This window comes from Perissodus microlepis, chromosome 14, assembly GCF_051167445.1.
Source record: "Perissodus microlepis isolate ML-2025 ecotype Zambia chromosome 14, ASM5116744v1, whole genome shotgun sequence".
NCBI lineage: Eukaryota > Metazoa > Chordata > Actinopteri > Cichliformes > Cichlidae > Perissodus > Perissodus microlepis.
The window spans coordinates 38,644,851-38,672,353 of record NC_140474.1 but is presented as its reverse complement, the minus strand read 5'-3'; the positions used below and the strand labels follow the sequence as shown (position 1 = coordinate 38,672,353).

The window sequence follows — 27,503 nt, the reverse complement described above, 5'->3', positions numbered from 1 at the left end:
TTTTACATAAATATAAATACATATAATGTCCACTGAGCGTGGGTGAGTGAATCATAATGAACAGAGGTTAGCATGAAGGATGACTGGGTGGTGTTTAAATCGTAGCTCTCAGCTGTGCTCGGATGTAGTGACACAAAGTAACGACATTAGAAGTTGAATTATTTCTGAGGTTTTCTATGGTCACGTCATGTTTCATATGTCAACTGTTCACAAAACTGGAGTCAGGAGTCGTGTGTGTGTGTGTCACAGTAATCTGTTTAGGCAGCCACGCTGTGTGGACCTTCCGCCCTTTGGGGATGTAAAGGAAGTCCCCATGAGGTAAATAATCCACACTGGAGATGATTTTGGCTGAAGGTTAGGTTAGGTTAACAATATGGGTAGGTTGAGCTGGATGTGCAGGACATGGATGCGAGTGTATTCAGCGTCCTCTGAAGTGATGAAGCACTCTGTGTGTGTGTGTGTGCGTGCGCACGCGTGCGGAGGGGGTCTCATGGATCACCCTGTGTCCTGGGCCCTTACTGAATGGAGGGACTGTCTTTGACTTGGCCAGATCGACGGTTCACATCTGTCCAGTCGGCTGCAGGCACTCACTGTAAACACAACCCTACTGTATGCTGTACATCACCACCACGAAAGCAGCCCTCCGCACTCAGACCCTGAGAGAGGCTGCGAGGATTTACTGTCACCTCACATATTTACAAACATAAAACCAGCAGGTTTTAGTTCCAGAGCTCTAAAAAAGCAGATCGTGATTAAAGGAAACACAACAAGACACCATATGTTTGATCTGAGCAAACACAAAAATATGTGAGTGGATTTCCGCTCATAGAATATAAATAAGAATTAAATAAACAGACCAGGAAACTCGAGTGATTTGTCAAACTGTGAGGTCCTAAAGCATTACTGACTGAACAGCCTCTGTGTCAGTGGTGTGGGCACGCAGCCTGTATATACATGTAACAGTATGTCACACATACAGTAGACCTGGGCTTAAACGATGCCTCCTGTCAGTAGCTCTGATGTGCCTGATAAACTGAAGGTGGATGTAGTCACTGTTTGATTTGTGACGTTCCGGTTTTGAAGCATCGATCTGAGTGTTTTTACCATCGACGTCTCAGCTTTTTTGAAACCAGATATGAAGAGTGCGAGGTGGATCTGCCCGTGAAACCAAAGTGCACTGCACGCTCATACTGTAGCGGCCTGTCAGGTTATTGTCCCGTTTCACACTAACAGACACTTTGGAACTACGTGAAGATCGTGATGCATCAATGAGACTTGAAACTGCTAACTAGTCTAGTCAAGCTGTTTGTACAAGCAAAGCTTTACGCTGCTGGAGGAGTCGGCCCTGCCAGCCTTGAGGAAAAATGTGGGTTTAAATAGTTAATGGTTCGTTCTTCAGACGTGGAAGCCTTGTCCATGTTTTCCATTTGCCCTAAAAGCGGCCTGTCATGGATCTGTCATGGATCTGTCTGTACCCGTCCGATGTTAGCTGGGAGGGAAGCTCTTGACAGAACAACATAATGCAGAACAGTATGACTGAGATCATTTAGATTGTCCCAACATCTTCTCAGCACCTCACTCTGAATCACCTGGTGTAGTTACGGTGATCGCCACCCACTGTGATTTTTAATAGAATTTCACACCGAGCATATGCACACAGCCGTGCGTATCAGCAGTTTTTTAGTATTTGTCTGGACTGTCCTCAGAGATCTGGTGTGGGCATGGACGGCCCCGGTTGTCAGCTGACTTGGCCGACATGCACTGATGTTTGTTTGCTGAATTATTTGTGCAGTTTTCAGCAGAACAGGCAGAAAGCTCAACACTTCTGTATAGTCCTGTTCTAAAGTGGATACAGCAAATACGTTAGCTAGACTTCAAAATGTGTTCAGCACTGAACTGGAAAACTCAGCAGCAAGCTCTAGTTTGGCCTCCAGGGTCAGAACTGATCTGTCCACTCAAATATACCAGCAGAAATTGGGGAGTGATGACTGAATGTCCTGCAGGAGCCCGTGGGTGGGCGTTGGGCTTGGCAGCAGCAACGACATGTCAGAGGAAAAGGTGGAAGTTCACTGCGGGCGCAGGCCGCCGCATTAGGGCACTGTGTTTGGTTTGTGACGTGAGGAGACAGAAGCATGTAGCGCTCGCAGGCTTTGTTCCATTTCTAGTGAATTTGTACGTCTGCCGGCTTGCATGGCGGGTGTCCTACAGCTGGGCAGTTATTGTACAGCTGGTTTCTGACAACGTTTTAGAAACAGCTGCCTGATGCAGCCCAAAATAATGATTGTGTGGTCAGAAAACCAAGACAGTTATCAAAAACAGACTAAAAGTGGTTGGAGCTGAGCTGGGGGGCTCAGAGGAGAGCCAGTGCTGTAGTCTGGACATAAGGAAACGATGGCGACCATCGGAGCATTGTACTGATTAGAACACAATTATGGATGCACTCGTTTTCAAATTCTAGGTTAATATTGATGCTGATATTAAAAGACGCCGGTGCTAATGACGTGCCAGTGGTTTCATCACCGTTTATCTGATGTGTTGTTGTTAGTGCTTACTTCCCTCTGAGGAAACAAAGAATGCTGAATGGGCCGTGGTCTGAAAAAGCACCGTACTCCTACATATAACACAGTGTCAAGGGCAGCAACTGATTTCTATTGTAATCTGTTCATTGTTTTATCTTTAAAATGTTGGAAAACAGAAAGAATATTCTCCATGACGTTTCTTGTCATCTTCACATTCCTTGTTTCGTTCCACATCTACAAACATTTGCAGTTTAGTGTCGGGGAGGTTAGAGGTTTGTGATGTCTGGAAAAGCAGAAACTGTGTAACAGTGACTGAAACTGAATCAATCTTCATACTTTAAACCAACAAAGGCAGCAAATGTTTGCTTTCCTGTTTGTTTCCTTGTCAGTTAAATAACGTAGCTCGTGCTTTTTCAGGACGATGAAGCAGTAACTGTCAGCTGACTGGTTCTTTCCCGTGTCACATGATCATCACTTTGAATACTCCATGAATCATGGCCGTGTGTTTTCATTAACACACCTTACTTCCTGTTTAACATTTTCCAAACGGTGACCTCTGAGAGCCGAGCTGCTCCAAACAGCAGAAATCATCTTAATCTACATTACGGAGCAAATCTCACAGTGCTCCAGCTCTGAGAGGGTTTCGTCCAGGCACATGTCACACATCGTGTGTGTGTCAGAGGAAGTGTGCTGTGGTTTGATGAATGGACACAGAAAACAATGACAGGCCCTGCAGGCAAGCCAGCGCTGGTGTAGAACCCACTATCACAGCCCGGTGATATCAGCCTGTGACTCCTTCGCCTTTATATGGTCGCCTGCTAACCCCTCATCTCGGTTTTGTTGAGATTCAATCCATCTGCTGTGGCTGCGCAGTAGGGCTGCCACGATTAGTCGACTAGTCACGATTACGTCAACTATCAAAATCGTCGACGACTAATTTAATAGTCGACGTGTCGTTTGAAGCTTTGTAAGATCCCAAAAGACGCAGGAATCAGTAGTAGGATTTAAGAGTGTAATAACGGACTGAAACAGAAGATGGCAGCACTGCATGTACAAGGACGCCAGCTGCCGTTAAACCCCGAAGAAGAAGAAGCAGCTCTGTCCCAGAATTCATAGCGCGGCCCAGCTCAGTTTCCAACAATGGCGGCAGCTAGTTAGTTTTAATATTACTCTTATTATTCTTTCTGGGTCGCAAAATAAACGTTTAACATATTTTCAGGCGGGAATGTAGCTGTGTAAACCTCAAATATCTGCTCAGTTTATCAAGACACCACAGATTTTCAAAAGCGCTCCGCGTTTTCGGAGACGTCTGTTACCCACTAGCTCGATAGCGAGCCGGGGGCAAGGCTCACTAGAGCCGTGAGAACACCGGACTCCCGGCAAATCGTTTTCAAACCCACCGCCGTCTTTCACTACTCAGGTTAAACATACATAAGTGACTTAGATAACTTAAAAATGTTACTGTTTGGCTTTTTTTAGTATTTTATTTGTTCCTGAGTGAATCGGTTTGGCTGAGATTAAAGTTATAGTTTTTACACAGCTGAATAAACGTCAAGCAGACAGCTGATTATCAGAAGTGTGAGATGCTCGAGAATTTACTCCGGTGTCCTGTTATATTTTAGATAGCAAGGAGTTTATTAAACTTCACCGAAACAATCTGCAAATTTCATTAAAATTCAATAAACTATCATCTTGTCTTTACTTTTAGTTAGCACATACCTTAAACACTTAAAGCTGTAAGCTAATGATAGTTATACAAGAGCAGATGCTGCTGGTGCAATAAGCTGTACGTTTTACGTCCAATGGATGATGATCTGATTAGTCGACTAATCGCAAAAATAATCGGTGACTAGTCGACTATCAAAATAATCGTTTGTGGCAGCTCTACTGCGCAGTAGAGAGGAGGTTACAGTTTGTATTGTAGTACTGGACATCGATCTCAGTGTCCTCCTAAACATTTGCTTTAGCAGCTGACAGAAATCAGCACGAAAGTCATCACGACTACTTTGTGTGAATGTGAAGTTATTTTGATTTAATAAGTCTGTCATTATTATAAAATGTAATCACAATATCCCGACACAAACAACTCATTATTCCAACATAATTTCATCACTTCATTCAAAAGGTACTTTAATATTTCCATGCCAGCTAAATTAAAAAATGCAGTTATTTCATTTGTTTTTTTATTAGTTCACTTTCTCGTGATATTTAAAAGCACAGCACTATCATTAATGTCAGCGAGGTCCCTCGCTGCTGCCTTGTGTCTAATTTTAAGGAGGCTGTGACAGTAAATGTAAATCTGTCATCGATCATAAATGACAGAAACGTAAAGAAAAACAACTCGTCATAACCTATAACATGTTAAACATATTCCTGTACTAATAATAACAAAAAGAAATCTATCCTGCCATTAGCATCAACTGACACTTCGTCTGCGTCTCCCGTACGTCGACTCCAAGTGAAATCATCGAATCGATCGCGTACGGTTTTCTCATCTCCAGAGAGAAACGGGCTTCCAGGAAGTCACGAGGTGCCTCTCTTCAACTCTTTAAATGACAGCCTCGTGCGTGTTAGCTCCCTCTTAGTGCAATGTTCAGTTATACATGAAACAAGTCAGGCTTGGTTTCACTACAAAAGTCTGAAATGTGAGCGTGTTGGCTCAGGATGGTGACAGAACTAAAGAACGAGCTGGCTCACTATCAGCTGCACGGACAAACTGCGCAGTGCGAAACACAGATGCTGTCAACACGAGCCATCAGAAGTTAAGCTACAAGAACAACAACATCCTCTGATTGTGTATCTGAAGCCACCAAAGTTACAGTTTGGTGACTTGGTTATTTCACATGAAAAGTCTGTTTTCATTCATTCAGAGGCACGTGCTGGTAGATGGTGATAATGTAGTCCAGTATGTGTTAGCTTTCATGCCCAGTGCGCTTCAAGCCGGCCTCAGTTATAAGCAGCAGGGCTTTAAAAGGCTCAGAATAAGACTGTGGCTTTAAACTCTGCTAGTGTGCATTCATACAAAGTAAAGTCTGTGCAGACTTTGTGCGTTTCATCCTTGAGTAAATAAGTGATTTTCTTTTTTTGGAGGCAAACACGTCTTCGGGGGAGTGAAAATATATTTTTTATATAGAAAAAATCTAAAAAGAGTTTAGTCATCATGTTGTGACCTAAGCGAGCCACCCACACTCGCCTGTGTCGCTGTCGTGTAAGACATTAAATTTCACACGTAACTAAAACTGGAATCTAACGTTTCTTTTCGTTGAGACGACTGAAAGTTAACGTGTCGTTTTTTTACCCTCGGTTCATTTCATCAGTAGTTCAGATTGACTTTGCTGTAACTGTGTGTCTTTGTTGCATTCATGCCTCTGTTGTTCCGCTGATAAAAATTATATCTGCGAATGTAAAAATGTATTTTTTATAAACCCTAGGTCCAATAATATGAACAGCAGAGAACTTTAGTAGTGGAAATTTCTGTGCTCTGTTATTAATATGATGGAATCAGCATAGTGAAATCATTAATTAATTAATGAAAGATGTTTGATAACAGGTGAGAGAAAGTGAGGCTTTTAAAGCTGCACTGACATGTCCATAATATTTAAACCACACACTGTGACTTACTCTTTAGCATTTTTCCTCATAGGAATTAACATGTTTTGTTAGAGAAGAATAAGACAGTGGACACGTGTGTCAGGTTTTTTTGTAGTACATTAAGACTGACTGGTTTTTCTCGTGCACGTAGGGGATGTAACCTATATAACTGTGGCTTGGCGTGCATCTGCCATCAGCCTACAAAGAAGAATTTGAGTTCTTATGTTCTGTCAGATGGACGCCTACTCACTTCCTGTGAAGATAATGTGGTTTTTTACATTTGCTCTACTGGTCATAAAATTGCGTTGTGTCTTTCTGAGGACTGCAGCGCACAAATGTGTGCGTTCTGGGCTCCAAACCCGTGTGTTTGCTCGACGCTGCTGATGTGTTTCTGTTGCTTCACACCAGCTGTCAGCAGAGGAAATGTGTTTTCTGTGTATCTCAGTTCAAGCGTCGCACATTTGCTCTTTTAAAAGAAGGAAAGAAAAAACGCCTGCACATTGTCCAGTCCTAGCCCGCCGCACACAGCCGCTGCAGAGAACCACAAAGTGCTGTGAAGTCGGTAACTCTCATGAATTATTGAGTCATTCTCTTTGAAGTGCACATGAATATGAAGGTTCCCTTTGTCTCCATCTTTTCTGGAGTACTTAAAGATAAAAACACAAAATCCAAAAGATATCTACCTGACATGTCATCATTACGCGGAGGAGCGTCTAACAAGGTCACATAAATGACATTAGCCTCCTTCCTGAAATAGGAGAGGTGCATCACTGTGCACAAGTAGCACTCCTGCTCAGTCATCATATCAAGCTTCATTTGAAGCTCTGTCCGGAAGCAGGGAAGCAGACAGCACTATCAGATTATGGGGCCATTGTCTCCGCTCGGATATCTCACTGTGGATTTATGAAATTCGAGGTAGTGCAGCTGCCGGGGGGAGGAAGGGAGGGGGGTGCTTTGCATTTCAAATGGGCTCCAAACAAATGGCCAGCTCCAAAGTAAGAATGCACTGCTTGGAGTGGTAAAAGCAGAAGCTCTGTGTTAATGTGGCCTCGGACACAGACGAGATCCTACAGCAGTGTAACAGTTAGCACTGCTGAGGGTTGGCGCTAGGAGCGCCGCAGGTTTCCTGCATGTGTCCTGGCTCGCAATGTCATTTCCTGAAACACCCAAAATGAAAGTTCTCAGTTGTGAGATAGCTTGGCCAAAGTGGCTGAAGAACGTCAGGAGACCCAAAATACTGACAAAACTGCACTTAAACCAAAGTGCATGTCACGTGCACTCGGCTGCACTGAACTGGTCCTCCAAAATACTCAGCATCTCCGAGCACAATGTTCTCCTGTGGAATATTCAACAGGCAAGACTAAACACACAGTCATGATCATACACTTATGATGTGACTTTGTACCAGCAGTGAACACACGTCTATGGTGTAGCCATTACAGTTTACAACATATAACTCCCAATAAAACTGACTTTATTAAATTATCCCCGCCCCCCACTTTACCTGCTCCCTTCCTGTGATATCTGCACTAAACGGGAAGCTATAAAGACAGGAAGTGAGGCAGCACTTGGTTCCTGGAACACAGGTAAGTAAAGTGAGTTCAAACCAAGTAAACTGGACAAACTAAGCACTGAAATAAATCAAATGATAACAAACTTGTCAGTTGATTTAAACTAAGATGTTATATTAAGTCATCTGTAAAAGTGCAAACATAAAATAAAGTTTGGCTACATCAGAACAAGAATGTTTGCTGTCCTCAGCCACTGTCACATCAATGTTTTCACAAACGTGTGAAGAGTGACTACATGCAACGGTATCATTACTGCAGTACTGCTGTTCAGTGTGCTTGCTCTGACATTATTGGTTAATGCCCTAACCCTGTCCCAGTTCTGTCCGTCCCAAAATGAAATTCTCGGGGTCGTCACTGATGACAGCATAGCATAAGAGCCTCTGACGATGATGCTTTTCACGATGGTCTGTAGTAGTGGCAAGCTCCGCCCACTGATTCAGTCTCCTTCAGACTTCTTGGGTGGATCGGGTCAAAGGTTTTGAAACAGGCAAAAGGACACAAGGAGTCACAAATGTTACCTCAGAGCTGATTATTCCCTCCTCATCATTAGACTTTTTAGCAAGAGGAAGTTTGTGAAAACAAGTGTACGCAAGAAAGTTGTGCAACACACTCACGTCGTCTCACTCTGGAGTTTATTTCTTATCCTGCTGAGCTCCGTGATCGAGACAGTGGCCGCCGTCTGTAAGGGCAGAAAATGAAATGAAGATGGGCTGTCTGTTTTATGGAAGACTTGAAAACAAAGAAAAGAATCAGACCAAATAACATATGTGGTGTTATTATGTACGTGCACACGTTTGCAGTCAGACGAACAGCGAGGCCGCTCTGTCTGACACGTGCTTTGTGTGCACTGGTAAAACAAGCCCGTCCATCAGAGCAGGCGGATAACAGTTCAGTTTGATTTTAAACCATGAGATGTAAATATGACTGTGGTGTCTTTGTGACGCTGCAATCTGCATTTCTTCTGCGTTCATGATTGTATCTGTAACCTGTGGCTTTAACACTTATCTCGTCAATATTCAAACTGGGTCCGGCGGCTGGTATTCACAGCTCGATGTTGTTAGAATACGTTCATGATGCAACTGCAGCTTCACACTGTTTTTACGGCATGCTGAAGCATGTCAGTATTATAGCTGTGGTGTTCATTAGCACAGAGACATAATGAGTTCCTAGCAGAATGATTGTTGAGCTCCTTGAGCCGAATGACCCGTCTACATGGATGATCTCATATTTCAGTGCTGCCGTGACCTTCACTTTAGATTTTCAGTGCCGAGCTAAAACTGGTGGGATTACCCCAAATTGAAAACGCACCGTCTGATGATCTGAAAGCTCTACAGTGTGGGTTTGTGTACATGCAGCTCGGGTTTCCCTCCAGCTGACTGATGACCAAAAACAGTACTGCTAAGGTTGTCTCCTGTGTGCTAGTTTCACACCTCTGAAGGCAATACTCTGGTGTGCTTAGTAATAGCAGAATCTCACTATGTTCCAAACCAAGTGTGAAGTCAAACCTCAGATGGATCAATGACTCATTGCCTGTTTGACTCATTCAACATTTATTCTTTTACAGTTAAATAAGGCAGAGCAGTGTTTCCCACATGCCGAGTTACCCAAACATGTTAGAGGCCACACAACTATACGTGTCCCCATATTTTAGCCTTTTTCTCTTTAAATAATAAGGATCTCCACGATCAGCTTTCTTCTAAATAATCCATTTGCTCTTACTTTGAAAGAAGAAGTGAGACGCTGGTGTTTTTTCTTGCTGACCGGCTCATTCAGCTGTGCTGAGGTCAGTTTTAAACCAGAACCTGCAGCAGACGGAGAGCGGGTTACAGAGCAGGACGACTCCTGTCGAGCTGTTTTAACTTCAAGAACCTCGTTATTTTCGTTTCATTTAAGAAAAGGAGTTGTTCTATAAAACAATATTTCCTGCACATTGTGCAGCCGTAAAAACAAACAGCAGTGAAATAAACTCCAGCACGATGCGAGCCGCAGTGATGTGTGGTAGGATGGGCGATGCACTACTTTACATTTTCAAAAATTTCAGAAATCTGTCTTGCGGTCGTCCTTCTCAGGTATCAATCACAATAATCGGTGACATTTATTGGACTAAAAAGAACAAGCAGTGGGTTTTCTGTGAACTGTGAGTATAAGAGTGGGAACCAAACGAGTGGGCAAAAGAAACTAGGCTGAGGTCAGGGACCAGACCGGGAGTTCTTGTTATTGGACTGTGAGGCGTGTCACCGAGGACAGCTCTCTGTTCCTGCAGACCACATGAGTGTTGTGAGGGTGAACGAGACGCCGGGGTGGCAGTGGACTCTCGTGGCTCAGGACCTGCACGGATAAGCCCATAACAGACTCATCTCTGTCGCACACCACTGAGAGCGGATGAAAAACCATTGGAGGCAACCATTAATGTGTGTTTGCACAGTCAGCAGTGGTGAACTTTCTACTTCCTCTAGATGGCAACCAAAGGATCAACCTGAGCTGTTGCATGCAGAGGTTTGGGCCTTCAGGCACACACAGAAAATCTTCACAGCATCCAGGCTGAGTCGGACTTTTGTCACGGCTGGTTTGACGAGCTATTTCTCTCTCAGTTCTGACCTGTGATGCATTTTAAAAAATACTTGTGTTTCTTGGGGAGGATAAGCGACCTCTTTCACAGCTTTGATAGCTGACAGCAGCATCTTTCAGGAGCTGTATCGGGCCTCGTTGCTACTGCTCACGAGCCTCCTCTCCACGCTCTGCAGCGCATCTCCTTCTCAGCTTTGGACTGTATGCTCAAAATTCATAACCCATGCCAGAGTGTGCTTTTGCTACTTTGTGCTTTCATTTGCAGCGCAGGTGAGCGCAGGTAGGGAGGGAAAGGCGGAAGCGTTGTCGGCCGTGGTGCTTCTGCCTCGGCCAGAGAGCCTCTCTCGTGACCGCCACACACAAACACAAGCACGCAAAACTGATCTGTGAACACAGTTGCTGTTTTTATTTTGGTCCCGTAAAGCGGGCCACTACAGGGTTGAAGGGATCAGGAATTAAAGTAGATTTGATGTAGCATTTAATCTCATGCCCAATTTGATGTGGACGCTGTGTGCGCGCGAGTGTTCGTGCACACATTTCAGTCTGCGGGGCCTGTGCGCTGCTGCGTGCGTGCGCTCGTGTGTCATCTGCTGTCAGGGGCTTTTACATGTTTGTGTTGTCGTGTCGCGTGTGCTCGCTGACGACCGAGCCATCTGCGCCCGCAGTAGCTTTGCCAAAGCAGCGTCTGGAGAGGCTCCAGCAGCCTGCGTCCTCCAGTGCCTGCCGTCTGCCCCGCGCGTTCTCGGCGCTGAGAACCGGCAGGAAGCTGCCCGTGTTGGAGCAGCTTCCTGCTCTGTTCTCCCCCTGCTGAGCTCCACTAATCCTCCTGGATGACTGGATTGAAATGACTGGAGAAGAAAATAGATTTGATGAGACATTTAATTACAGGCTTGGATGTAATGAGTGTTTGGTGTTACGCGCAGTAAACGTCAATTGTACTTGTGTGAATTTCAGACCAAAGCAGGGTCTCGTCTTCATTTTGAAAATCTTCATTAGTTTTTACCAGCACTAAGCTTTGTCGGCACAACGCAGCCAAATGCAGCCGAGCAAAGAGCGTGAGGCGACGAAGCCGCTGAGGAGACGAAGCCGCTGAGGAGACGAAGCCGCTGAGGCGACGAAGCCGCTGAGGCGACGAAGCCGCTGCCTCGGAACGAACTCATGCAGAGAAGCGGCACAGCCCCACGCTGCTGCAGGTCTAATGTTAGGTCATATCTCATCTTCAGGTGCTGGGTGTAGTTCAGTTTTTGGGTTCTTCTCTTATTTATTTGTCACATGTAAACAGTGTTGTTTAATACACCATTTGAAATGTGCTTGTCCCTCCTTAGGTGTGCACGTGAACTACACACATGACTCTAAATAAGTCTAAACATAAAAGAAGTAAAAGGTGGGCTGTTCGCCTGCCCCGAACTGGACAAGAAAAGTTTGATCAAAGCTTTGAAAATGAGCACAAATTGAGTTTGTTTTCATTGCAATCCTGTTGTGTCATAAATACGCTCACAGAAGGTCAATAAGAGAAGAGAAGTGAGCCTGTGATTACGACCTGTAACGTGACTTCCTGTTAGCTCAATGCTTAGCTTTGAACAGTGAAATATGAGTCAGATTTTTCTTTCCATTAGCATCTGTGTGTGAACTCATTTATCAGTGTATGAATGCGGGTGCATATTTGGAGTCAAATCAATGAGTGAACAAGCGGTCTGGGCGGCTCCAACAGCCCTGTCTTTCTCCAGCACGGGCCACTTAGGATTAATGAGTGTGGATGACAAACAGCACAGAAAACAAGTTGTTGGAGAAAGATGCTCATCGTTTTCCCCAGAGTTCATTTTCACCGTTAATAACACGCAGGCCGAGTCTCCCTTATCACTGCGGGGGGAAAAGCGGTGTTGGCTCTGCAGACAGCACAGCTCGCATCACCGCAGAGCAGAGCCGACGCTCAGCCTCTCTGAAGCAGGGCGAAATCTAGTTCCAACACCTGTAGGCCATACAGCGACACAAGAGTGCACAATTACTACATCAGCAAAATAAGGCACAACAATTCTAATTTCCAGGTTTCAGTTTTTCACAACATAAAACTTTTTTCACCAATACCTGCAGTAAATAATATAAATATATAAACAGTGCAAACAATTTCCAGTGACAAGATATGCTGTAAACTTTAGATTCATCTTTGCTCCAAATGGCACAGCAGCCTCAGAGAAAACAGAACGAGGCATCTTCAACATATGTTCATACAAGGCAGCTCAGTTTACCATAAGTTGTATGGGTGTGCATCTATTTCTGCATATTTAGCAAAAATGTGCCATTTCTTCACTCAGTGAGGTGATGGTTAAGCTTCAGCAGCAGTTTGCTCTCAACTGTTTAGCAGTGAACAGGAGTCCTGCATGACTAAGATTCCTTCACAAGCTCCAGATGCAGGAAGAGCTGTATTGATTTTGATCAACAGCTTCTTGATGTGAGGAACGCCATGCAATAGATCCACACCTCCAGTGAATGGACATGAAAGGTACCTCTCCAGCCCTGCTTCTGGCTTTCCTGACCCCATGGATCCATCATCTTAGTCGGTTAGGCTGCTGTTTGTGCTGCCTCATCCAGCTCTGTGTCTAGGTGATGTCTGATGAAGTGGAGACCTGTGGAAAGATGTAAGGTTTTCAAAAGAATCAGGTCTGGTCATTATAGTGCTGTATACACTGCAAAGCTGCAGATGTTTGGCAAGAAGATTTGATCACACTGGAGATGTTTTTACTAACTCTTGTAGAAAAACAAAATCCTGTCATTCATATCCCGCACAAACAGTTTGCAATGAATTCCAGATTAAGTTTAAAATAAGAATGCGTGCAAGGCTAAGCAGTGCTCGCCAATAGATCCTCCTGTTTGGCTGTTACTCTGGGAAAAGGCGAGAAAGACGGTGATGGAAGCGCGACTGGAGCTGCGATGTAGCCTCTGTAATATTTATATTGTACGAACGTGATAATTCTGTATATTGTAATAACCTGATATTATATTGTTCAAACGTGAAAGGTATATTGTTAGATCAATATACTTTTGTTAGAACAATAGTATACTATAATAATATACTTTTCACGTTATAACGTGATATAGCTCTATTTTTCTTTTGCCTGGGTGGCAGCTCTACGCTTCCGTATCCGAGGCTTTTCAATGGGGCCTCACAAAGCCACCTGGGGTGGCTGCGGCTCAGGTGGTAGAGCAGATCAGCTACTGATCGGATGGTTCGATCCTTGGCTTCCCCAGTCTGCATGCCAAATATCCTTGGGCAAGATACTAACCCCAAGTTGCCCTCCGATGCGTTCATCGGAGTATGAATGTGTGTGAATGTAGTTTAGTTTGCACTTGTTTAGAAGTGCTTGTATGAGTGTGTGCGAATGGGTGAATGAGGCATGTTGTATAGAGCGCTTTGAGCACTCCGGGAGAGTAGAAAAGCGCTCTATAAGAATCAGTCCATTTACCATTTACAAAATTATCACGACTACAACAACCATGAAAAGAGTTGGATGGACACTGCTGCTCAATCACAGCTGCCTGGTCAATGTTTTTCATTAGTAATTTAGCAAAGATGACGGTGGTGTGTGTGTGTGTGTGTTTGTGTGTCTGTGTGAGTGAGTGAAAGACAGAGAGAGGGAGAACGAGAGAGATTTTGTATGATAAGCTTCATGTTATGGACGCACAGTTTGAGCACTCAGGTCGCATCAGAGCATCAGGCCGTATAGTGTGAGACCTGCATCGTGACCTATGAACTTCTAACCCCTGAGATTCAATTGTACAGTTTGAGCAGGAGCTGAATAACGCGACTGAAAGAAATCGCAGTGTTTGCCCAGCTTAATGCAGACTGTTTAAACTAAACATCCTTTGTATGTAAGGCCAAGGCTGTTCATCCTCTTCAGCTGTAGCGTAGACGACTGGCTCTGCCATGTTTTCTTCTTTCCGTGTGTCGCTACTTTGAAACGCTTGGGCCGCTCTGCCCGCCACAGTTTCAAACTGGTCATGTGACTGCATGGCCACATCTGATTGGTAAAAAAGTTACAGAAAACTCCACTGGCGGCATGTTATCTAATGTGTTAAACTAATTATTTTTTAAAGTAACGAGTCGAATTTTGCAAATGTAGCGGAGTAAAAGTACCGTTTCTTCTTCACAAATGTACTCAAGTAAAAGTAAAGAGTATCGTGCAAAAAAGGTACTTTAAAAGTACATTTTTTGCAAAAACTTCCTCAAGTAAATGTAACTCGTTACTACCCACCTCTGCTACTGGTTTAGTTTCACTCACAGGGTTGTTGTTGAGAATATCTCCACTTTTACTGATAAACACATAAAGTAGTTATTCAGATTAATCATGATGTCAAAAACCAGAAATTATTTCATCCTGTTTTATCTTCTGTTAGCTGTTACAAACTGTAGCCCTAACCTGTGTGTGTGTGTGTGTGTGTGTGTGTGTGTGTGTCGTAGCTGGCTAACCCTGTAGTTAGCTCGTAGTTTCATTTGTTCATAAAGATTTATGTTTGTAGTGTGCGAGCGTCGTCCCAGCTGGAAAGTGTGTTTTCATGTAGCTGTAAAGCTGTCGATCAAACAGAGCTGTGGCAAAAATAAAGTAGTACATATTTAAAGCTGCACGTGGTTTCTGATGGTTTGCACTGTGCTCGAGTAAACACTTTGTGAGCTTTTGTGTAGCTGGAGACTCCCTGGAACAACGTACAGTAACCCAGAAAAACAATTATCAGTTCTATTATTGTGAGGACGGAAGTTTGTATCCCCGTCCGCTACGCGCAGCACAATGCTGGCTCATTATAGCAACACAGTCTGTGAGAACAAACGCACACTTCTGCCAATAAAAGCCAGAGCTACTTACACAGCTCAGAGCTACCCTGGAAAAACCAGCAAGTCACCACCGCACAGACGTGCTAAACACACACTCTGCTGGTTTTTGAAGCAGGGACGCAGTTTAGTGAAAAGTTAACATACACAAACATGCTCAAATGACCTTTTCCAACTGTATGAGATGTGGAAGGGAAACATTAGATGGAGAAAGAAAACAACATAAACTGAGCTGACGGACGCGGTGCGGACTGTCGTGGAGAGTCTCACAACTTTTACATTTTAGCATTTTTGTGTTTGTAGAACACAAGCAGGACCAGAGCTTTGTGATATGAACAGCTGCACACAGGTCACCTGGAACATGTTACAACTACATGTTGACACGCAGCACTAGTTCTACGAAACAAACCAGACTATAAAATGTGTTGTTTCATCAGATTATAAAATCAGATTTCGATAGGGCCATTCGTCCGATGTTACTGAAAAGGCTGCTGCCAATGAGCTCGTGAATATAAAGCGCTAATCGCACCAAGCTGGAGGAGAACGGCCAAGGCAGTATCTGCAACCCAGGACTGCTGGAGATTATGTGAATTAATAAGCATGAATCCTTCCAGTGTACGGTGAGGCCAAAGACAAGGTCTTAGCCTCAGGGTGGGGAGGAGGGGGCTCTGGGTGAGAGACCCTGGACACGGTCTGCTTACAGTTTTAATGAACACCTCCACCCTGTAAAACTGTGCCTTATTCGAAGGTGGTGCTTTAAATCCTTCACCCTTTAAGGTGAAATCCAAAGACGCTAGCATCAGTTTAGTGCAGGGCCACATAAATGGTCCCCGAACTGGGGGCTTTAATCTGACCCTCACATTTAATCTGAGAGATCAAAGTGCTTACCGCTCTGGTCAAATGCAGCTGCAAGCTTTAAGGTCAAAAGGCATTACTGTGTGTGTGTGTGTGTGTGTGTGTGTGTGTGTGTGTGTGTGTGTGTTTGCGTGCGTGTGCGTGTGTGTGTGCGAAACACAATAGGCAAAGGGAACCCAGTCGTGTGGTTTTACCTTTGCGGACACTGCGGCGACCGGCCTCGTGTATCTGTTTCCCCTCATGTGTACGTACCCCTCGCTGCCACGGTCATGCATCTGCAGTAATTGTGTGTGGTCGCTTGCATGTGGGTCTCTCTGAAAATGTGTGTGTTGTCAGATTTGTAAACAGGAAGTGTGAGGATGCATGCAGCCAGAGGACACAGAGCCATGGGATTTCCCACAATGACAGGACGGCTCAGCTGAATGAGGCTCGCTGCGAGTGGGTGGTGTGTGTGTGTCTGTATGCATGTGTGTTTCCTTTCACATGGGTGGGCTCACTTGTGGTGGATGTATATTGTGGATGGATGATAAATTGCGTGAGACCAACACAGAGTTGAATTATTGCAGTGAAGCCTGTTCATGTGTTTAATCAAACTCGCAGCGATGGCTGGAAGTTTCCAGCTAAAAACGAAAGAGAATCAATAAAGTGTCACTGAACACGAAGGCAGAGGAACGGCTCTGTCGTAGCGTTTGCTGGCATGTAGGGGAACATGCGTCAGAGCTGCATTAGTCAGTGGAAGCAGGCGAAACAAATTAAGGCTCAGCAGTTGTCAGACAACACAAGGAGGGTCTCTGTGGGGCAGCCACACTGTGGGGACAGGCGGTGCTCTCTGCCTGTGCAGAGAAACTGTTTTCATGGTGTTCAAACCGCATCTTTTTTGATACAGACTCAGGTGTCAAAGCGTACAGGAGTTGTTGTTAAATGACACCTTTATGGGGGAAGAGTGAAAGCAGACGAACAGCACAAATGATTTAAAAAATCAGGCGTGGTTCAGCGTGATGCTAAAATGCCACGCTGCCTTGCTGCACGGGTTTGTTCTGACACATCTTTGTCTTTGGTTTTATAATTACTAAAAATGTGATTCATAGTTTCTCATTCTAAGACAGAAAAATTGATCATTTAGTTACCGAGTGAGGTCCAAGCTGCCACTGGGTTAACCCTCTGCTATCAGGATACCAACAGAATCAGCCCAGCTGGTGTTCATTCAAATCTTTTTTTTACATTTTTTTCTTAAAGCTCTTATTTTCTTTTCTTTTTTTCCTCCAAAACACCGGGTTAGGCTGAAGGTCAGTGACTCCTGTCCACAGCCGTCCTTCTGCCTGCCCCACTGCCCCCACAACAGCTGACCTGCTGGGGATGTCCAGGATAAAAGCAACAATACTTTCAAATGTACAGTGGTAGACTTTAAAGCACTCGTGTGGAAGAGAACTGGTGCCGTCTAACAGCAGCTGTACGAAGACGGTGCCTGTGGCTGCCTGAAGCTTTGCCGAGGCTCAGAGCAGAATTTCAACCTGCGGCGGCGTGCAGCCTGTGCCGCCGTGCGCTGCAGCGCGCCTCGTGCACATGCTGCACTCCTGGCTCTGCTGTCTTTATCGGTGCTGTCAGTCAGAAAAGACGCGCTACATCAGGCGTGAAGACTTACGCTGTGAAGCAGATGAACGCCTTCACAAAAACACATTAAACACGGTGGGGATCATTTAACCAAAGCTGTATTCACAAAACCCCCTTTAGCAAAACAAGCGCATGTCAGCACAGAAGTGGGAAAATGAATAGCAAATTAATATGCACCAGTACATTTTTTCCAGTGTGGTATGGAAATATTAATACCAGCAGACGTGTGTAGAGTCAGGAACATCCTGCTGCTCAATACTGTTGAAAGTGGTTCAGTCAAAAAGAAGCATTTTTATTATTTACATGACAATATTTCCATAGTCCAGAGACTTGGGATTATACTGATCCATGGAAACACGTGTTCAAATCCATACTAATCATTCACACACATCGACTGTTAGCTACACATTTAAGTTTCCTATGATAACAGGAGCTAACGCACCTTGGTCTGATGGTTTTATTCACATTTTGGTCTTCAGCATAAACTCTTCATTTCACATGTTTCACACACACATGTTTTTGTTTTTAAGGCCGTAGTTGACACAGAGTATTACGGCGAGTTTGTGCAGTCGGGGGTGTTCCTCCTACTGAACGCTGACTCATGGTGCTCCATGATGGCAGTAGAGCCCCGCTGCAGGTTGTCTGCCTGAATAATCGATGGAACAAATGTCTCGTACATTAGTGGATGAATTATTTATGCTAGTAAAATGTCAAACATGTCAAACATAGTGGCCTTTTTAGGCGCATCAGTAAAAGTGCAGTTCAAACAGAACAAGAGACACTTCAAAGCTGAAAATACCACACTGACATTTCTTTTTTAATTCTTTAAATTAGAACCAGATTCATACATTTGATTTCAAAAGCCAGTGTTCTTATACTTTTCTCAACAGAAAGTAACTTTTATTTATTATCATCATCATTATTTTTATTATTATCTGTTTGTGAAAATTAAAGGGAGACAGTTTTGATTTGGCAAACAACAATAAAGCTAACCTGATATTCATTTCAGGGAAACGCTGCAGTTATATTTATCCACATAAATAGTCACTTTTAGTCACTCTGATATATAAACGTGTGCTTTCATATATGATATTATTCTGGGTGTTTGCAAAGCAAGAAGCTGCACATAAAAAATGGAAATCTTAAAGCTTTTTATTTGTATTTATAAAGAAGTTTAACTTACAACTTGTTCTATAAAATTCATTGAATATGAAACAGAAGAAAGCTGGAGACGTTTTTCTTGCTTGATAAATTAGAGGCTGCCTTTTCTACAGCCGATTGTATTTTATTTATTTTTCAGAGTTAACCACGACTGAAGCTGTACTAATGTGGCATAGATGGCGTTTCAGTGACACACACTACAACACACACTCCATTTCACAGAGATTATTAGGTTAAGTTTAGCTGGGCGTCTCAGCTAAACTGATGCAACAAGCTCAGAGTTGAAGACGAATCAGGCAAAAAACAGAAGAATCTGAAGCGAGTGCATGTAAACCAGCTAGTTAACAGGAATCTGCAGGTATGCGTGTGTGTGTGTTTGTGTTTGTACTGTTGCAAACCATCACACTATTGACCACATATTTATTACAAAAGGGTCTTTTTTTTTTCCATCAGCCTGACAAACCAGAACCCACTTCCTTTGGCTTTTAGTCTCAAGCTTTTTGCATCGCACGAATTATTATCGTTGTGATGTCATTAGTCTTTCTGTTTAACTTGCTATTAATTACATTCACGTGTTTGGGGCATGCTGTGTTCGGCGAAGCCTTACGTGCTGCACGAGCTGCAGGTCGCAGCAGCGCTGTGTGGGCGTGTTGCTCTCTGCCTGTCTGTTTCTCTTCCTGTCTCTGTGAGCTGTTAACAGAGGATCTCTTTGCAGTTGGAAAACTTGCTTTCACATCTCTGTGGGTGAGAATGAGCGAGGGTTTTTCCTCCTAACAAATGCCTTTAAGCTGTCAGACTGAGCCTCTGTGTGTTATTTACAATATCAAACATTTGTAGAGCTGAAGAAGTGTTTTTAGCCTGAAAATAATCTGCTCTGTGTACTTGCAGCACTTTGGACCAGCTTTGGGTAACAGGCCATGTTTATCTTTTTCAACACTGTTTGGGAAAATGATCACATGGGGACATTTCCCCCCAAAGATCTGTTATTCGCTCTGCTGCATACTCACAGGTGGAGGGGGTTTTGAGCTTTTCTTGGGACTGTGTGGTGGTGGGACAGCTGTGGAGCAGTCAGTGTGTCATCGGGATGCAGGAAGTGGTCACAGCAAGGGCTCCAGAAATACACGGGGCCCACATTTCTCTTATAGCAAGCATTCTTAATAGTTCTGTGACTTCCTAGTGAAATTTTCAAATGTTTTGGCTAACCATTGAATCTAAGGTTTGCTATGATAGACGTCCACCCAACAAGAACACACTGGAGTATCATTCAGTTACAGATTTCTTTGGTGATCTCTGTAGTTTGTCCCCTTCCCCCATTATTGTTATTATATGACGAATGAAGCAGACATAATATCTGAAACTGTTGAATTTATATTTACAGCTTTTCACTGAAAGCTTACGAGTCAGTACGAGCGATGGAGACTTTATCAGAGTGACAAAACGAGCTCTCAGAGAGGCAGCAAAAACATTTGGAGGGGCCCGATCAATACTCTGGAAGTTCTTGGAAAGAAGGAAACACCGGCCAAGCTCAACAACGGCAAAAGACTCAAAGGAACGTGGAAGATGACTAACGTGTGTGATTAAAGAGTTATTTCTTAAATTATTGTTACTTAAGAAAAATAGCTTAACACCGTCTATCCAAGTCACAAACACTCTTAAAGAGCAAGTTTACAACCAGGAGACACCTTCATGAATGGAAACATGGGGGGTTTACCATCACTGGCTCCACTCAACAACACAAAGGCCACATTAGACTTGTGATCTGAAGCATAGCCAATTATCTGTCAGACATGGCGGAGGCAATGCTGATCACGTCTGGCTGTTTATTAATGATGTGACCGCTGATGAAAGTAGCAGGAGGAACGGTGCACAGAGCTCCACGCTCAGATTCAGCCAAATGCTACAAAATGAACTGGACAGCAAAGAAATGGGATACTCCAAGGCAGTCACCTGACTTCAACCCAACCACACAATCAAGCAGCAACTATGGGCGTGTGTGATAAAGACATAGCAGAGCAACAGAGGAAGCTCAGCATGGTGATTTCCACTGGTTTCAGACTGCAGACAGTCATTAAAACAGAGTCTGTGCAGTTTTGAGGCATTTTGTATGTTGCTGTAATTCCTAAAAAACAGTGGAAAACATTTCGTTATCTACCGTTTAATGTTGACTTTGCAGTGCAGCACTCGCTCCCCTCCAGCTATTTTCTTATTGCCATATTGTCTCTTTCATACATGTCTCAAAGTTGCCTTTCTGGAGACTAATGCCATCTTGGAATCATTTCAGTCTGGGTTTAAAGCGCTACACAGCACTGAAACTGTGCTCATAAAAGTTCTTAATGATCTTTTACTGATTACCGATTCTGGTAATCCCGTCATTTTAGTGCTTTTAGATTTAAGTGCAGCATTTGATACAGTGCATCAGGCAATTCTGCTATCAAGATTGGAAAACTGTGTGGACATTAAGGGTACTGCACTTAAATGGTTCAGATCCGACCTAACTGATAGTTTTTCTGTCAGGCTCTTCTTCCACATCCACCCCCCTCACCTGTGGGGTCCCACAAGGGTCAGTCCTTGGCCCGATACTTTTCTCCCTGTATATGCTCCCGTTCCACTGTTACGCTGACGATTCTCAAATCTATTTTCCCCTTAAAAACAATTCTGCAGACTCCTTTAAACTTTTACTTGACTGTCTTGATGACAATAATCTTGGTTTGCATTAAATTTTCTGCATATAAATGATCAGAAAACAGAGACCATACTAATCGCCCCCTCTGACCCCTGTTCTTCCCTTAATGTTGACCTTGGCTCAAACATCGAGTGTTTCTCGAGAGCTCCTTCTCATTTGACAAACAAATACATTCTGTTATTAAAAGCAGCTTTTTCCAGCTGAGGGTCGTTGCAAAAACCAAGACCATGTTGTCATTCGCCGACTTTGACAGAGTGACACATGCATTTATCTCTTCTAGGCTGGACTGCTGCAATAGCTTTTGTTTTGGTATTAACCAGGCCGTACTCTCGCGTCTGCAGAATGCGGCGGCCCGACTCCTGACAGGCACTCGCAAATTTGATCATATCTCCCCAATCCTGGCACGTTTACACTGGTTACGTCGTAGAATCGACTTCAAGATTTTGTTGTTTGTCTTTAAATCTCTGAATGGATTGGCTCCATCTTATCTCTCTGACCTTTTAACAAAGAATAATCCAAGTCGAGCCCTCAGGTCTGCAGATAAGTTGCTTCTGACTTTCCCAGAACGAGACGTAAAAACAGAGGCGAGCTTTATCGATCGCTGCACCCAAACTCGGGAACATGAGAATGATATGAATAAATGTGATTTGATATTCACCACTATTATCATTTCTGGTTCATAGCTTTAAAGTGCAGTTATTTGGCAGGACCTCACTTGGAGTCCACTAATAAAGTAAAACTGCAATGAAAGCGAGCAGCCGAGCTGCTTACGGGTCAGTCAGACATGGAGTTGACGGCTGTGCCTTTGTGCTGCTCAGCATTAAAATGATGAGCGTAGAGGGGCTGAGAGCGTGTGAGCAGATTTGCACCATCATCATGAAGTCTGCGGGAGTGGTGAGTAGCTGGCCTTTGAGGCTTTAGCGAGGCAGACCCAAGTGATCTCACCCCCTTTGATCAGCAAACCTCACGCCAGGCTGCGCTACCGTCGCTGCTCTGAACACACTGCCTCTGATTTCTTTCATGATGCAATCTGACATTAGCTCGTTCCCAGAAAAGGCTCCACACTGTGTTTACCCAGGCTCCTCCTCCAATCCTCGCTCGCCTCTAATGGACGCGTCTGACTCGGCTGCCCACGGCTCTGGAAACCCTCAGAGGCAGCACGAGAAACAGGAAGTGGAGGCTGTCGAGGTGAACCCAGACACAGTTTCACTTTTATTTTCTTTTAGTTATGAAACAAATTTGAAAACGTTTCTTTGATCTAGTTCAAACTCAGAGAGCTTTCACACGTATAAATCAATACTGCAGCTTTGAATATAAAACGGTGTCACTTTTTTACCTCAGCTTTTCGTTTGAATTCTCCGCATAAGTTTCCATAATGAGCGGCTGCTGACTTTATAAACTGACCTCACTGCTTCAAATGTGCACCCAGACTCTGAAGCTCTAAGTTCTGTGACGCGATCATGAGGGGGCAAGTTTAAGGTGCCGCTTCATGTTATTGCAAATGTTTTGGTTCTTTGAAATAATTGTTGAAATGATTGTCACAGCAACAGATTCACAAAGCCATCTTCTGAAGCGACGTTTCTGTCTTTAGCCAGTCTGGTGTGCACTCCTTGAAGTGTGTAATCTTTAAATGTTGATTTGTTCGAAGTATCCAAACCGAGTTCTCCTGTGTTTTGTTAAAATCAACTGTGATTAACTGGATTTTTTAAAAAGCTGCATTTTGCATTTACGCACATTATCATTACCAACACATGAACATGTGTTTGATCACCTGAAATCTAAAAGTGTGACAGTTATGCAAACATAAATAAGAATGGGGCAAACCCTTCTTCACAGCACTGTAGTTATGTTGCTCGTGTGATTTCTAAACGTCACAGCGGTTTGATGCAGATCGAGATCGAGAGACGGGTCTCCATGTTGGAACGCCATGTTTGCTTTTCCCCACACGTACCGGGGCCGTCCTCGCCCCAAACACGCAGCCGTTACTCACCTGCTCTTAGAGCAGACGCCGTCACTGTCACTCACATTTTCTTCACACATCTGACGAAATAAACTCGTGTTTTACTTACAAAGAAGTGCTTTCAACTGTAGCTCGAGTCACACTGAGGAAGTCTTATTTGAGCCCTTCTTCTGACTTCCTGGATGTTTGTACATTCATGGAAACATGCTGTGCTTGCAGCCACTTTAGCCCACATGAATGTTTTACACTTTTTAATGTGAAGAAGAAGCCGTGGAGCCTTTTTTATCTGAGAACTTCCTCTGATCGTCACGTCATCCAAACTCAAGAGTGCGACCGGCACCAATCTGAGATTACGTATTATATATGATGTGACCATAGATTAGATAGTTTATTATATATTTATTTAGCTGGTGTTGTCGTTCTCTCCTTCCTGATTCTTTTGAGGCTCGTTCGTTCGAACTAGAATAAACAAAAAGATTCTTTTTCTCAGAAGCGACTTGATCAAACTGATGTTATTATAATCGTTCATTTCTGGCTTTTTACTTTTACTAAATGTGTTGAAAACAGTTGCAACAGTTTCATTTGATGCATGTTTTTGGTACTTTGGTCTCAGCTGCAAACTTTAGCATTCACCAGTCAGCAGCATCATTTTAAAAGGTGGAAACAAAGAAGGAACCATGCTGTCACGGCGTGGCGCTTCTTAGGACCATTACAGTACTGGGAGATGTAAAAAAACAAAACTGAATTGTATTGAGGTCAAAGACCACCTGTGCGAGCTGTTGTACCAGCCTGAGCCTGTGATCTGAGGACACGTGTAATATGATCGTTCAGTCTGAGGACACATTGATCTGTTTTGTCATCCAGTGAGTTGTGGAGTGTGTTCCTCAGAGCTCAGTGAAGTTTGCCGGTGTTTCCTGTTGTCTGTTAGTTGAACTTCCCTGTGTGTCATTGCTTAGATTGAGTTCAGCTGTGTCTTGTTACTGTGACGGTTCCACTCTCCCTGTTTGCCTTCTGTGTGTGTTTAAACCTTCACGTTGCTTCTTTTCTGTGTCGGCTCGTACACTGTTTCGCTCTTATTTGCTCTCTTCTCTTGTGTTCTTGGACGTTTCTACGCTCCGGCTCTGCGTCGGCTGTTTTTGGTTTCCTTGAGTCCAGTGCAGCGTCTGCGTTTTATGGCTTTAGTGTCTTTTTAAAAGCTGTTGTGATGCAAAAGCTTTTTTCCTACTGAGCTGCCTTCTTGTCATGACAAACAAAGAAGCAGGAAAAACTGTCTCATGTTTCCAGTTCTGACTAATAAAGCCTGTATAGGATGGTTGTGACGCCATGTTTCCGAGGTCCCATTTATCAGTGCTTTAATGCTGATATGCAGCATTTACCTCATGGAGCATCAGTTTATGAGTGCACTGCATGTACGCTTGAATCTGTTCATTATGTCGTAGATATGACAGAGTGTCGGCTTTACGGTGTAGTCGAACATGTCAGCACCGCGAGTGTTTCACAGAATCTGCTTCTGCTTTCGCTGTAAGGGCTGTGAAAGCCTGATGTGCTCTAGTCACAGTTTGTGTTCAGTAAGACTGAATGCCACCCAGGTGTTAGCATGTGTTGAAGCTTCTGTAATCTCCAGCCCTGGCTCGATTTACTGTGTGTGTGCGTCTTCAGCCACCGCTGCTCGTCTCACACATGCGTGCAGTGATACGCAGGTCTTACCTGTGGGACACGAGCAGCTTCGTCAAACCCAAACAGCCCAGCGTCTCTGCTGTGGTCTCAGCTGCAGCTTTTTGAGCTCGCTGTGGTGAAGCTGTTTTTCTCTTCCCCTTCACAGAGCATCTACACAACAGTACTGCTTTGTCCTTCTCTGTGCGTGGGGCGTCACGAAAAGCTTTGTGTTCTGGGCTACGTACGATTACGTTTAACAGCTCGGATCAGGTCAACAGCTCAACCTCAATGCAGTCTGCTTCGCTTTGACTGGAATAAATTCTCAATCCACAACAAAGTCATCAAACGCAGCAATTTAAAGAGCAAGTCTTATTTTAGTAAGGTGTACACTTTATGTGTCCTTTCCGATAAAATGGGTGAATAATGGCAAATGACGTGTTTTGTTGTTTGTGTAAAGGCTGCATGTGCAGTCTGTCTGCAAACCAAGTGAGAAGTTATTTAGAACAGAAGTCTGAGTGGACACTGTGAGGTCAGATCTGTTTGTTCCGGGCAGGAAAAACATCATCTTTCATATCTGTGGTGAGGAGACGACGCAAAGATCTTGATGCAACTACTGCTTTATTAAGCTGGCAGGAATAGTTTTGTTGTGGAGGGTGAAAAGCAGCCTTAGCATTCATTTGGAGTCTAGTTTGCTCACCAGCTTTGTGCTTTCAAACCTTCGGACCGTGCCGTATGCAGTACCCCTGTCCCACAGGAACAATAGCTTGTGGCATACAGAATAAACTTCTGAATCCCCGGAGATGAAAACCACATTAGCGTGTTCAGATTCGTATCTCCGAGCGGTGGCTAATTCCACTCTCTGAGTGTAATTTGAATAATCTGATGTGCTGCCGTTTCTGCTTCCTCGGCAGCTTTAGCTCCAGGTTGGGCTGGAGGTGTGAGAGGGTACATTTCGGTTCACTCTGTGTAAGTGGCTCTGTCATCTTCACTGCTCACTGTGGCCTGCACACAAACTGAGGATGCAGACCGTTACTGCAGCCTACTGTCCTTCCCCCTCTCTGAATTACAAAGCAGAAAACATGAAACACAACAATGATGATCACTCCAACGGGTGAGTAACACTTTTACAAGTAACTCTTAAGTGTCAATTTATTGTAAAGAGGAGTCAGCCCTGTGTGGTGTTCACACTCTGAGTGAAAGGCGCTAATATCATCCTACACACGCTGCGTATCATCTTCCATGCTGCTGCTGGTGTCTGGTGAGGAACTGACGCTTCCTCTGACTCGCAATCCGTGTTGGCGTCTCATCTTTACTCACATTTGGTCTTTCTCCATCCCCGGTGTGACAGAAACATGCAGTCACTCACGCATACACCCTGACATTTAGAGCCAACAGCAGGAGCGGAAAGAATTATAAAAATGTTCAGTTCGAACGTTCATAAACTCTGATTTTATCGGTCATGGGACACGGAAAAAAAGGTGCTCCCTCTTTGTAAATGTGCCCAATACAAAAGTACATCAGGAACAAATGGTCGTCACCACTGAGCTGCAGCCATGTTTGTTTAGTTCAGCCCAGAATGTGATGCCCACATATGTGGACGCAGGTCCTGGGAGGATAATGACGGTGACAGAGACAGTTACTGTCTCAGTTATAGAAAGACATTCAGCCTTGCTAAGTTTTTATTTTGTGTGTGTTGGCTGACTTTGCGTGTCGATTCAGAGTCGGTGTGAACAACGTTGTCTCTTTCCCCCGTCGTCAGGGCGTCAGCCCTCTGGTACCTGTCCAGCACCCGTCAACCGCAACATGAACAGCAGGTGATGAAAGTGGAGCGTCTACCATGAGCGCTAATGTTTCTCCATGTCTGCTCTGTGTGTAACTACATAGACAATTATGCCAACATGTATTTGTTTGAATAACTTTCATCCGTGCCTTGTTTTAATGTTTTAAAACAGAAGTTTCAAATCACTTTTTCATGCTTGGATGAAACATCGGCCTACATTCCTGTGATTTTCTCACAAAAGTAGTACAAAAGTAATTCTGTGTAGTGATGGGATTTCTGGCTCTTTTTAGAGAGCCGGCTCTTTCGGCTCCGAACCGGCTCTTCAGGTTGTTTTGTTGCTTTAATTAATTAATTATTAACAACAATATAAAATTATGCACAAAAGGAATTAGTAATGTTTTCTTTATGTATGTTTATATATAAATATTTATGGGGACCCCTAGAGACGAAACACGTACAAACTCCAAAACACATTTCTAGCGTTAACTGAACTTCCAAAACAGAGCTACCTAGACCACTTACATTACACTAATCGAATGCATATTTCTATTGTTTTTGTATTAATACACAAGCGCACACACACACACACACACACACACACACACACATATATATATATATATATATATATATATATATATATATATATATATATATATATATATATATATATTCAAATAATTTAAAAAAAATGTTAATTTACCTGTTACTACCACACACCCAATC

General features: G+C 43.7%; 1 protein-coding gene across 2 annotated transcripts in view; it reads left to right on the top strand.

Annotated features, from left to right (window-relative positions):
* ubash3bb (ubiquitin associated and SH3 domain containing Bb) overlaps positions 1-27,503 on the top strand; it is a 44,761-nt gene that overhangs the window by 705 nt on the left and 16,553 nt on the right. The window lies entirely within an intron of this gene.